Source organism: Erpetoichthys calabaricus, chromosome 3 (genome assembly GCF_900747795.2).
Source record: "Erpetoichthys calabaricus chromosome 3, fErpCal1.3, whole genome shotgun sequence".
Lineage (NCBI taxonomy): Eukaryota > Metazoa > Chordata > Cladistia > Polypteriformes > Polypteridae > Erpetoichthys > Erpetoichthys calabaricus.
In genome coordinates this window covers 253,535,557-253,548,480 of record NC_041396.2, presented here as the reverse complement: position 1 = coordinate 253,548,480, position 12,924 = coordinate 253,535,557, and the positions used below count along the sequence as shown (strand labels likewise).

General features: G+C 41.4%; 1 protein-coding gene across 2 annotated transcripts in view; it reads right to left on the bottom strand.

The window, feature by feature from the left end:
* tafa3a (TAFA chemokine like family member 3a) overlaps positions 1-12,924 on the bottom strand; it is a 324,761-nt gene that overhangs the window by 180,663 nt on the left and 131,174 nt on the right. The window contains exon 1 of one of the 2 annotated variants that reach the window (XM_051925649.1): positions 12,707-12,780. The exons of the other annotated variant lie outside the window; for it this stretch is intronic. The gene's annotated coding sequence lies outside the window, so the exon portion shown is untranslated. Of the gene's footprint in view, positions 1-12,706; positions 12,781-12,924 lie in introns of those variants that run through there. 2 annotated transcript variants of the gene reach the window in all.

Genomic DNA, 12,924 nt, shown 5'->3' with positions numbered 1-12,924 from the left:
CAGAATTAGCAGGTTCAGAAAATGAATAGAAATAATGAGAACAGAATGGAGATTAATTCTGCAACTATTGTGTCAGTGCCATTTAGTCTAAAATTCAGACAGCAGGTGCCCACACTGCCAGCAATGGGACGCAATGGCAGTAGCTGCCACTGCTGCTTTCTTGGCATACAAATAGCAAAGCCATCTTTTTTTCTGTTCTTAAGCCTAAACATCTGAAATTCACATATGCCTTTGATGAATCCCAGCCAGGCTTTGAAATCTACTTTGCAGACAAATCCCCGTTCTGTATTAACACAAATTCCTGTAATCACTGCTCCAAAAAAAAAAAAAAAGAGACACGGATTACTTGGGCCCAGTCATTTACTGCCTTTCAGAATGGCTCCGAGTGTCCCTTCTGCATCGTAAACCCTTTTTAAGCACAGGGATTTAAAACAGAAGCTCTTGTATACATGTGACACAAGCAGCAGGTTATGAAAAATCGACAGAAGCTTGTCAGACATTTTAGGTCTTTCTGTGGTCACTCCCCGCCCTCAGTCAGGCCGACACAATTCTTGACAAGAGAAGCCTTCATCTGCCCAAAACGAAATTAATAAGATACAGGCCGGATAGCACACAAAAAATATAAAGCAAATATATGGCTGAGAATTTAGAAAATGAGAGGTGGACAAGAAGACAAAATGTTGACTCTGTAAAGCCTGACCTACCAAATTGTGAAATCATTCTCATCTTGTCTCTCTCAAGCCTGCTTGTCTCACTTTTGAAGAGGTTGACCTTTTGATGGCTAAACTCTGCTCTTTTTTCTGGATTCTATCTTTCAGCTGACTGCAACTCCATGGATGCTAGGCTATCACAGACCTTCCTCCTTGAATGTCTGATATGAAAATGTCTTGCAGATTCTTCCAGCTGACCCCCACAGATCCCTTCTTAATGAAATGATGTCTCTGTGCTGAATTCTTGATTTGGCACATTCTTTGAAGTCTTAAGACATCTAATTCCTCTAGAAGGTAAAGACCAGCTGATCACCGTTCTTTGGAAGCTACCCTATGATTGACCTATCCTCCCAAGAGGCCAATCAGTTTCCTATTGGTTGATCATAGACAATGGAGAATGGGTGACTTCATATTTCTTAAGATAAGCTCCTGCTTACCTCTATTTTATGGTGGTACACCTCTTGATCACATCACGTCACTATAGACTGACCTCAGGATTTCAGACAATCATCCTACATTGTGTTAGGAGGCTAATCTGTAGCTGACCTTTTCTCTCTGAAGTCTGTCCCCGCATTTCTGTTGATCAACATTACATCTGTGATGTCTGGCTGGTCTTATACTGACCTGAATTTCCTTCAGAGAAATGCACTGCTGAGCTCACATCCCTAAAGGCCAAAAGCCTATTATAATTTTCACAATGGACCTCCATCACTAGTGTCTCAGCTCTTTGAAGTCCGCTTAGATCTTTAGAAATGGTCTTCTTAATGGATGTATCTCCAAGTGCTGACTACTTAAAAACAATTTCCCACTGAACTCAGATCTATGCAAACTAACCTCACACTGATTTGACCTCTCTGAAATCAAAGTGTCTGTCCATTGCAGATTTCCAAAGCTGTTGCCAAACAAGTACCACCTGACTTCATATGATGTCTCTGGAGACTGCCTGGAACTAACCGTAGCTTTCAAATGCTGAATTAAACAGTCTGACAGATTAATTAGGTATCAGCTTCTGTTCATGAAAATGCTACATTCTCTTTGATGACAGCCCACTTGCTGAGTCTAACCTCTAAAATTGGCGTGCTACTCAACTTAGATCTCTGGATTCTTAGGTCACCTAATTGAAAGCTGTCTCCTGGTAGCTTCACACACCTGAAAACTTTAGCTCTTACCTCTTTAAATGTTAACTTCCTATAGGCCTTAGTTCTCTGAAAACTAGGCTCTGATTAACCATGATTTTCTGAAGACTAATATTATAGCCAATGGTAAACACTTTATGAAAGCTAAATTCATACTGATCTCATATCTCTGGAGGCTAACATGTTGCTACAGTGTGGTTATGTGTCTCTTAAGACGGACTCCCATTAATCTCACATCTTTCTGCTCACTAAAACTCATTCTCTTATCAATTATAACTCTTTATAGTTAAATATCTGATGAAATAACTTCTAAATTAGATATCTTCTTGCTTCTCTCCCCACTTAGAAGCCTATCTCCTACTAACTTAACATTTCTGGTGGCTATCCTCCTGCTGACACCAGCTCTATGAAGTCCAACCTTTTTTTTTACTCCTTAAATCTCTGAAAATCAACTTCTAGATTCTCCAAAGATTAACATTTGATGGCTAGGCCAAAACTAATCTTGCATCTCTGGAGGCTAATGTCTTGTCAGTCTTATGTCTCAAATGAATAACTACCAGAAATCGAACATCTTATGTTTTCTTCTTGAACATTTAACTTTTTAAGATTAAATGCTTGAAGAAACCACCTCCCTAAAGCATACTTTCTAGACACCTCAGCTCTGTGAAGGTTGTGCCTTGGTAACTTCATTCCTTTTGGGGTTATCCCTCCTTGTTCTGGCATAATTTCTATGAAGGCTAGCCTACTGTACACATTAATTGCCTGAATGCTAGCCTTCTGATGACCACAGCTATCTAAAGGCTAGCTTTTTATAACCGAGAATTCTCTGACAATTGAGCTTCTTTAAAGATTAAATTTTTGAAGACTAAACTCACGCTGGAACCTAATAACTTGCTGAAGGTGAAAACCCATAATTTCTATGTCATCTGAAGGACTTCATCTCCATGAGAGTTTTCAATGAGTTGACTGCAACTTTTTAAGACCCTGAAGAAGAAACTCTCTACTAGATAATAATAATAATAATAATAATAATAATAATGCATTTAATTTATATAGCACATTTCCAATACTTAAAAAGTACTTCACAGTAATTCAGAAAGAAAAACAGGGCATATACAAGAAGAGATCCAAATAATATCAGAATAAAATACTAAATAAAGATAAATACAGGATATACAAAGCATTGAAATAAAATAAGAGACAATAAACCAGAAAAAAATACAAAATATGAATACCTCAAGAAAACCCTGAACAAATACCATAATTTGTGGTGCATACACAAACCTTCTTGGGCATCTAGACAGGTCAGTTGAGTTTAACCTTAAAAAATTTCAATTGGCAAGAGAAAATGATCAGATTTTATGTCACAATGGACATTTAAGATTTACAGGGTACAACAAATGGGACTACCTGACAACTGATGTCAACAGGAGGATAGCTTGTGTTGGGGAGCATGCACTGATACAGCATGTTGCCGCACCCACCACAGAATGAAACAGCTCAGGATCCTGGTTGGCAACCCCCCAGACAGACATGCAGTCCAGTCCAGTCCCACCCTCTGGAAATGACCTTCTTTCTGCTGCAGCCAGGTGTTACATGGCATCATCTTGGCCTGGTCCAGCCATTCGGGTCCTCAACAATGTGGATCCTGTGTGCTGGATCACCCTCAGGGAATCACACCATATGGCTGTAGTGCTGTAACAGACTCTCCCTCACAATGCAAGTAATGTGCCTCATTCTGGACTCCATGAGCAACTGCTTATTTGACACAAAAGTAAACTAGTGGTACCCAAGGATTCTCCGAAGAAACACAGTACCAAAGGAGTCCAGTCTTCGTCTCAGGTCACTGGATAGCATCCATGTATCACAACCATATAGCAAGCCAGGAAGCACCAGGACTTGGACTTTCATCCATATGCACCACACATCAATTTCCAGCGACCTCATGACCCCCCATGCTCTCCCAAACTCTTTACTTACTTCATAAAAAGAGTCACCAGAGACATGAATGTCACTGCAGAGGTAAGTAAACCTCTCGACAAGGTCAACACTATCTCTGCAGACAGACACGTTACTGATGGCTGTGCCTAAAAGGGCATTAAAGGCCTGGATCTTGCTTTTTATCCAGGACACTTGCAAACCCAGACACTGAGACTCCTCGCTCAGTCTCTTGAGAGACATCTGGACAGAAAGGTTAAATTGAAAGAAGGGTCAGATGGTCAGGGTAAGTTCAATGCCTTCCTGAACAAATTAGTTTTAAGTTGTTTTTTGAAAGAATGAATTGAGTCAGCTGATCTCATCAAAGTCTGGGCACTGGAGAGCTGAACAATCTGTCACTCGTAGAACACAAGTTAATTTGTGGCACAACAAGATCGCCAGAATTAGTGGACCTTAGTGTCAGACAGGAGTATAATGATGGAGGAGGTCACTGAAGTAGTCTGATGCCATGCCATGTAAATATTTGTAGGTTATTAATAGAATTTTATACTTTACCATGTAAGACACAGGGAGTCAGTGAAGGCAGAGCAGGATGGGTTTTCTTTGCTCGCTGTTGTGTGTCTGTGTAAAGACTCTTGTAGTAGAGTTTTGAACCAACTGGAGCTGTGATAAAAGATTAGAAGGGGCATTGCCACTAGGGAGGTATACTAATCAATTCAGGATGTGATAAAAGCATGGACAAGATTGTCAGCATTGGAAAAAAAAGGAATGAGGGAACATGAGATATGTTACTAAGGGGGAAGTAAGAAAGTTTAATGTAATTAATGTGGGTAGAATAAGAAAGGGAAGAATCAATAATTACACCAAGATTCCTAGCAGAAGAAGAAGATGTTATGACATCATCAGCAAGGGTGATTGAGAAGGAGCTTGTGTTCTTAAGCTGAGCATTAGTGCCAATTAGCATGACTTTGGTTGTGTTACAGTTCAGTTTTAAAGAGTTATATCCCATCCAGGTTTTAATATCACGAGGCAAGGTGTGAGCTCAGAAAGCTCTGATGAACTTTCACTTTCAACACTGAAACAGACCTAAGTATCAACTGCATAACCCACTCCAAAGCTACAAATGATATAGTAAGGGGATCATGTACTGTAGATACAAAGGAGTAGATGACTGAGGACAGAGCCTTGAAGACTCCTTGTGTGAGTAGACCTGAGCTGGACGTGCTGCTGCCAAAATTAATAAACTCTCTGTTATCATATATGACTTAAACTACTGGAAGGCAGTGCCAGAGGTGCACAAAATGTTCTTCATTCTTGATAGTAGAAAAACAAGCTTGACCATATCAAATGCTGCACAGAAGTCAAACAAGATAAATGTGCTGGTCTGCCATCATAAGCAAATCATTAGTTACCCAAAAGAGAGCAATTTCACAGCTGTGCAGTACTCTGAAACCTGACTGAAAGGGTCCATCAGTTTATTACAAGTTAAGTAACTGGTAAGTTGGGAGGCCACAGCACACTCAAGAACTTTACACAGAGAAAGTAGAGAGAGATGAGCCAAAAATTTTTGAGATTGTCAGCATTAAGACCAAACGTTTTTAATGCTGGGGTTACAGGAGTGATTTTCAAAGTAGCTGACACAGAGCCAGAGTCAAGGGCTGTATTAAATATTGTTGTAACAGTCAGGATTAAGCATGATTTCTGAAGTGTGGTGGTGATGGTGATGTTTTGCTCCACTCATTTGCTTAAAGGCTGAACCTTGCAAATCTCACATCTCTGAAGTCTATCCATCTGTTGATGCTAACACTCAAAAAGCTGAATCCAACAAATCTTAAACATTACCATCAACTTTACATCTCTGTATTACATCTTGTTTATTAGATCTCTATAAGAATAAGCCTATGGTGTAAGCACCTCCTTAGAAGATATCCTCCTGCTCCAATCATCTCTTTAAAGGCTGTCCCCTGTGAACTACACATCTCTGAAGGGCGACGCCAGCTCTCAGACAATTAATCTGTTATAGTCCTATAGGCTGAATTCCATGAATCATACTTGTTCCTGATGAGCACACTTCTGCTAACGTTTTAATGCTGAACCCTGGAATAAGATGTTCTCCTGTCCCCAAACCCTCCTTTAAGGATGTCCCCTACTACCTTCACATCTCTGGAGTTTATTCCCCTGCTGACACCAGCTGGACAAACATCATTAGTGAATACCCTAGCCAACCATATGTAGTACTTTTAAGGTTACCCTCTTGCTAACCCCAACTCTCTAAAGCAGAGGTGGGCAAGTTCTTTCGCTGATGGACTGGTTGTCAATAATGATATATAACTGTGGGCCATAAAAAAAGTAAATGTCCGTCTGAATCCGAACAAAATAGTACACGTTAATAATAAACATTAACTTAAGAAACATTGTTCCAATAAAAGTTTAATTATAAAAGTTTGAATAAAAAGTTATTAAGAGCAATGCTCAAACATCAATAAGAGAAACATTTTAAGACAAAGTGATTTAGTTACAACATTGTTCTAGTGAGGAACATGAAACTGCTTGCTTCTGCACAAACTGTTCAAGTCAGCTGAGATGCTGGATGTCACAACAATTAATTTATTGCAAAGATGTGTATCTTTTGATATGGTTCAGTACTTGCTGCTAGTCATTTTCATTTGAGAGAAGACCTGCTTCTAGATGGATGTGCTACTAAATAATGATGCAATGCACACAGCAGGTTTGCAAAGCCTTGGAAACAAATCCTTAACAATCAGTTACAGTCAGTAGAAATCAAGTAAAGAACTTATTTTTAAGTTCACTGTTACATTGGAGCTGCAAGATTTTTGGAGCATGTGTCCACATTGCTAGCATGAGAGGAAGAAAAAAATTGCAAAATCTGCCAAAATCCTGAAATTTTGATTCAGAGTTACAATGAAGGAAGGTAATTTGAGCTGCATATCTGGCCAAGTCCACAAGTCCAACTGAACACGGCTCCTTAAAACTGAGAAAATGAGCAGACATTGCATGTTGCAGCTGACTCAGTTTATTGTAGAGTTTGAAGAAGGTAGAAAAAGATAAACTAATAGGAAAATACCAAAGGTGAAATAAGCTCACCTGGAAAGCCGTGACTATCCTCCTCATCTGACTCAGTGATGAAGTGTTTGAAAAACACACAAATTGCCCAAAGGCACAGTCGGTAAGCTGCTTCCAGAAAGTGCATTTAACTCCTTGTTTCACTAAACACATACTTTGAAGTACAGGAATAATCCATTTTGGTCCATCCACTGCTAAAAATCTCCTTCTAACCTCCACCTTTGTTTAGGCTGCTTTGTACAGAGACTCATAGTCACATAAAAGTTTAGGAGTGCTGCCTCCAACCAAATCCATCTCTGATAAAAACTGCCATGTGCAAACTCATATTCTTTAAAATGTTAGTCACACCCATGACAAAGGCAAGTAAGCAGTGTCACACACATGCGAGTTGGAGGCAGTCAATAGGCCTAAAGGTGAATGAATTATCATGAGACAGAGGGCAATCACGTGGTACTTACCTGAATCTCTTTCCCTCTACAGAAAATCAGAAGAAAAGTAAAGATCTCCATTTCCTGGTTCAAAATGGCCACGATGATTTCACTTCCGGTCAATCACGATGACGTCACTTCCAGTTCCACAATCCTTCACTTCCGTCGACTCCTGATGACGTTGGTTCCGCTTCCTGTCTCCAATCGTCACATCCCGCCAACCATTTCCTGTCCCATCATTCCTTGTACTATATAAACGCCATTTTGTGTTCAGTAAAATGTTCTATGTACTGAAGAAGTCTTTAGAATCAGTTTCTTTATTATTGTCTGGATGCCAATATACGGGGATGGTCCCCAAATCTTTATCTGCTTTATTTGAAGTTATTCTCTTCAAGACTGTTTTCTCACAATTGGTGTAGCCGGGATTGTTTTTTCAACGTTTAAAAGATGAAAGAAGAACATGACCCCAACACAGTCTTGAGAACCATTATGGGTGATCTCCGCCCCTTGAAAATACAGTTGGGCGAAACACGGACCCAATGGGTCATGGAGGTTGAGTAATGACTTTCGTCAACTTAGGTCTCTAAACTTATTTTTTGAGTTTGAGCGTACCGTTAAGTGGAACGCATGGCCGAGGTCGGAATGGGCATACCAACTGGCTCCCTATCTGAAGGGGACAGCGCAGAAAGCTTATTACGACTTAACTGAGGAGCAGGCTGCTGATTATGACACTCTAAAACTGGAGGTCTTCAAACGCTATGCCGTATCTCCGGAACAGCAGGCGAGAGAATGGAGGGAGTGGCGATTCGATCCTGAGAGGCCATTAAGAACCCAGGGCTTTGAAGCTTGGGGAAAAGTCTGTCGCTGGCTAAAGCCAAATATAAATTCCTCTCACAAGATGGCCGAGCTCTTAGCGTGTGAGACCTTTGTGCATGCCCTCCCTGACCATATCGCCCAGCAAGTACAGAAACATAATTTTCGGATGGATTCCTTGATCAAAATTGCAGAGCGTCATTGGGCGACCTGTAAATCAGGGTTGTCAGAAAGGTTTTTTCGTCGAACCCAACAGGTACGTGGGCCAGCCCCTGAGCCCACCCAACAAGTTCCCGAGCTTGCCGTCCGTAAAAGGGACAGACCAGCCGGTCTTCCCCGCTGTTTCAAGTGTGGGGAGATTGCACATCTGTCTCCCAACTGTAACTACGAGCCCATAAATTGTTCATTAGTAAAGGGAGAAAGGTATCGTGCCACAGTGACTAACCCTTTGTCTCTTCCATATACAGGTGCAGGTATTATAAATGGCAGGATGTTAAGGGCAATGTTTGATTCCGGAAGTAACATTTCTATTGTTGCTGCCCGTTTCGTTTTACTGAAACAGTGGACTAAAATTAAAACTAGTCTAAAATGCATTCATGGGGACATCCGGTATTATAAAACAGCCAGATGTGTGGTGTCTGTGAACCAGAATTTAACAAGTATGGCTATGGCTGTATTACCGGATCCCCCTTTTCCAGTCATATTAGGAAGGGATTGGAATAAAATTACCAGCGGTAACAACGTAACTGTACCTAAGAAAAATTTGGGCTTAGTAATGGACAATACTGCTCCGACTGCCTCCACGCCGTGTCCCACAGTAGCACGGACCAATACGGGTACCCAATGCGAAGAAATCGATGTCCCATCATCCTCTGTGGGAGCTAGTACAGTTAACATGGAGGACGTGGAGGCAGAAGCCCCTCCCACTGAGGTCGAACGAGACCCTATTCAAGATTTAACTGCCCAATTCCTATTAACACCATCATCTTTTAAAAGAGAACAATGGAACGATGATTCCTTAAAATTCGCTAGGAATGCAGTAGTATCTACCGAGGGTTATACAAACCTAGATCCCATGCCACCGATGCCGTTCTTTGTAATTAAAAATGAATTATTATATAGAGTGGCAGAACACGGGGGTGAAGTGCAAGCGTTGCTGTTGATTCCATGCACTTTTCGGTGAAAAGTGTGTGAATTGGCACATGCTCGCCTTCTAGGAGCCCATTTAGGCTCTGATAAAACACTGGAGAGAATAAAACTCCGATTTTATTGGCAGGGAGTTAATGAGGAGGTCCGGTAATTTTGCACTTCCTGTCCCGAGTGCCAACTTCGTCAGATTCCAAGAAGGACTAGAGCTCCTCTCGTTCCCCTTCCCCTTATTGATACCCCTTTTGAGCGAGTTGGAATTGACCTCGTTGGACCCCTAGAACCCTCGTTAAAGGGCTTTAAATACGTATATTCTAGTCCTAGTGGATTATGCAACTCGCTTCCCTGAAGCTGTTCCTTTGTGCTCAGCTAATACTAAAATATCACATAAGAGTTGGTAGGGATAGTCGCTCGTGTTGGGATCCCCAAAGAGGTTTTCATGGACCAAGGGACTCCCTTCACTTCGGAAATGTTCAGGGAAGTCGCCAAATTACTCAGAATAAAACATCTGAAACCATCTGTCTACCATCCCCAAACTGATGGGCTGGTAGAACGTTTTAATCAAACGTTAAAACAGATGTTACGCAAAGCAGTTAACGAGGATGGAAGAAACTGGGATCAGTTGCTTCCTCTCATTTTGTTTGCTTATCGGGAAGTTCCTCAGACCTCTACGGGGTTTTCTCCTTTTGAATTGTTGTATGGATGACAACCCAGAGGGCTTTTGGATATGCTAAAAGAAGGATGGGAAGAGGAGGTCCTCCCTACTTCAAACATTCTTGAATATTACGCAATTACGTGATAGATTGGAGAAAATTAGACCTATTCTAAAAGAGAATTTGGAAAAAGCACAAGCAGCGCAGTCACATTATTACAATAGAAATACCACCATCCGGGAATTTGTCCCGGATGATTGTGTTATGGTATTAGTCCCAACTTCTCATTCAAAGTTGTTAGCACATTGGCAAGGCCCTTATGAAATTAAGGAAAGGAAAGGACTCATTGACTATTTAGTTAAACAACCTAATCGTCGACCGAGTGAGCGAGTTTATCATATTAATTTGCTGAAACCGTGGAAGGAAAGAGATCTTGATCCCTCCTTTGGACAGCCTAGTTCGCTTTTTATCTCCTGTACCCATCTTAATTTTGGTCCCAATTTGACGTATGAACAATGACAAAATCTCGAAATGGCTATCTTGTCTGTACCCAAAGTTGTGGATGAAATACTGGGACGAACTGCACTGATTGTTCATGATATCATTTCTGACTCTGGAGTGATTGTCAGAGAGAGACCCTTTAGGCTCCCGGAAGCAAAGAAAGCGGAAGTAGAGTTAGAGATTAGACGAATGCTAGAATTAGAGGTTATTGAGGAAAGTTATAGCTCTTGGTCTAGTCCAATTGTCTTAGTTTCTAAACCTGATGGGTCATGGAGGTTCAGTAATGACTTTCGTCAACTTAGGTCTCTAAATTTAATGCGTATCCCATGCCTCGAGTGGATGATTTACTCGATCAGCTGGGGAACGCTCAATTCCTAACTACACTTGACATGACAAAAGGGAATTGGTAAATTCCCTTAACGGATTCCGTTAAAGAAAAAAATGCTTTTAGTACACCCAGTGGACATTGGCAATACAGGGTCCTTCCTGTTGGTTTGCACGGGGCACCAGCTACTTTCAATGTCTGGTAGACACACTGCTACGGCCCCACAATTCATATTGTGCCGCCTACCTGGATGACGTAGTCATTTATTCCGGCACATGGAAGGATCAACAATACTCTCCATGCTGGTGTCAGCAGGGCTTCGTATTAATCCGAAGAAATGCTTTTTCAGATTGAAGGAAGCCAAATATTTAGGCTACCTAGTAGTTGGGGTTGTTGTTAAACCACAATGTAATAAAATTGATGCCATCATGAATTGGCCCCGTCCGAGAAATATGCGGCAAGTACAAGCATTTTTGGGATTGGCAGGTTACTATCAACGTTTTGTACCGCATTTCTCTGAAATTGCTACGCCCTTATCTAATTTAACAAGGAAACGAGCACCTTTAAAAGTGGTATGGGATGATTCGGTTGATAAAGCATTCAGTGACTTAAAATTGGCCCTTACGTCAGCACCTTTATTGTAATCTCCTGACTTTTCTATTCCTTTTATTCTCCAGACCAACGCATCGGCCACAGGATTGGGTGCCGTGCTGAGCCAATGCGTCGATGGTGCTGAACACCCCATTATGTATCTAAGCCGGAAACTGTTGGACCGGGAAACCAAGTATGCTGCAGTGGAGCGAGAAGCCTTGGCGATTAAGTGGGCTATCACATCATTGAGGTACTACCTATTGGGGCGTGAATTTACTCTGGTGACGGATCATGCCGCTTTGCAGTGGATGTCTCTTCATCGGGAGTCTAATCCTCGCGTCACTAGGTGGTTTCTAGATCTTCAGCCTTATCATTTTAGTGTCACTTATCGTAGAGGTTCCTTGCAGGCCAACACAGATGCTCTCTCCCGTGTCCACGACCTCTCGGTGCAGGTCGCCCGACCTGATGGGTCTGGGCTTCATGTCACACACGTGTGAGTTGGAGGCAGTCAAAGAGCCTAAAGGTTAGTGAATTATCGTGAGACAGAGGGTCATCACGTGGTACTTACCTGAATCTCTTTCCCTCTACAGAAAATCAGAAGAAAAGTAAAGATCTCCATTTCCGGGTTCAAAATGGTCACGATGACGTCACTTCCGGTCAATCACGATGATATCACTTCTGGTTCCACAATCCTTCACTTCCGTCGACTCCTGATGACGTTGGTTCCACTTCCTGTCTCCAATTGTCACATCCCTCCAACCATTTCCTGTCCAATCATTCCTTGTACTATATAAATGCCATTTCATGTTCAGTAAAATCTTCTATGTACTGAAAAAGTCTTTAGAATCAGTTTCTTTATTATTGTCTGGACGACAATATACGGGGACGGTCCCCAAATCTTTATCTGCTTTGTTTGAAGTTATTCTCTTCAAGACTGTTTTCTCACAATTGGCGTAGCTGGGATTGTTTTTTCAACGTTTAAAAGATGAAAGAAGAACATGACCCCAACACAGTCTTGAGAACCATTATGGGCGATCTCCGCACCTTGAAAATACAGTTGGGCGAAACACGGACTTTTATCATCATTTTGTTGAACAACTCTCAATGGTTTGATTTTTTTTACATTAGTATGAGCAACCCCTTAGTTTGCCCACCCATGTTCTAAAGACTACCAGCAACACTCTGAAGATTGAGCATCATCTATGGGAAGTTTAAAAGCTAAGCTACAGTAATACTAATTCCAACTCTCTGGAATCTAAAGTCTCCACTAGCCTCACATCTCAGAAAGCTGAACAGCAAATCTCACATCTTCTTGTTAACTCCTTGAGCTTATAACATTTGAAGTTTAATCACCTCTCAGACATTGCTCTGCTTCACTCACCTGTCAAAAGGCTGTCCTCTACTGTCTCCCCCAGTTCCGAGAAAACTGAACTCCTATGGCTCTCAGTTCTCTAAAGATGAGCTTCTTGTTGGCCACTACTCTCAAAAGACCAACAATCCAATTGCAAGCAATGCTCTGAAAATTAGATTTTTTCTATTCTTAACTTATTATGGCCAAATTCACTCTGATCTCATATCTCTGGAAGGTAACGTCTGGCT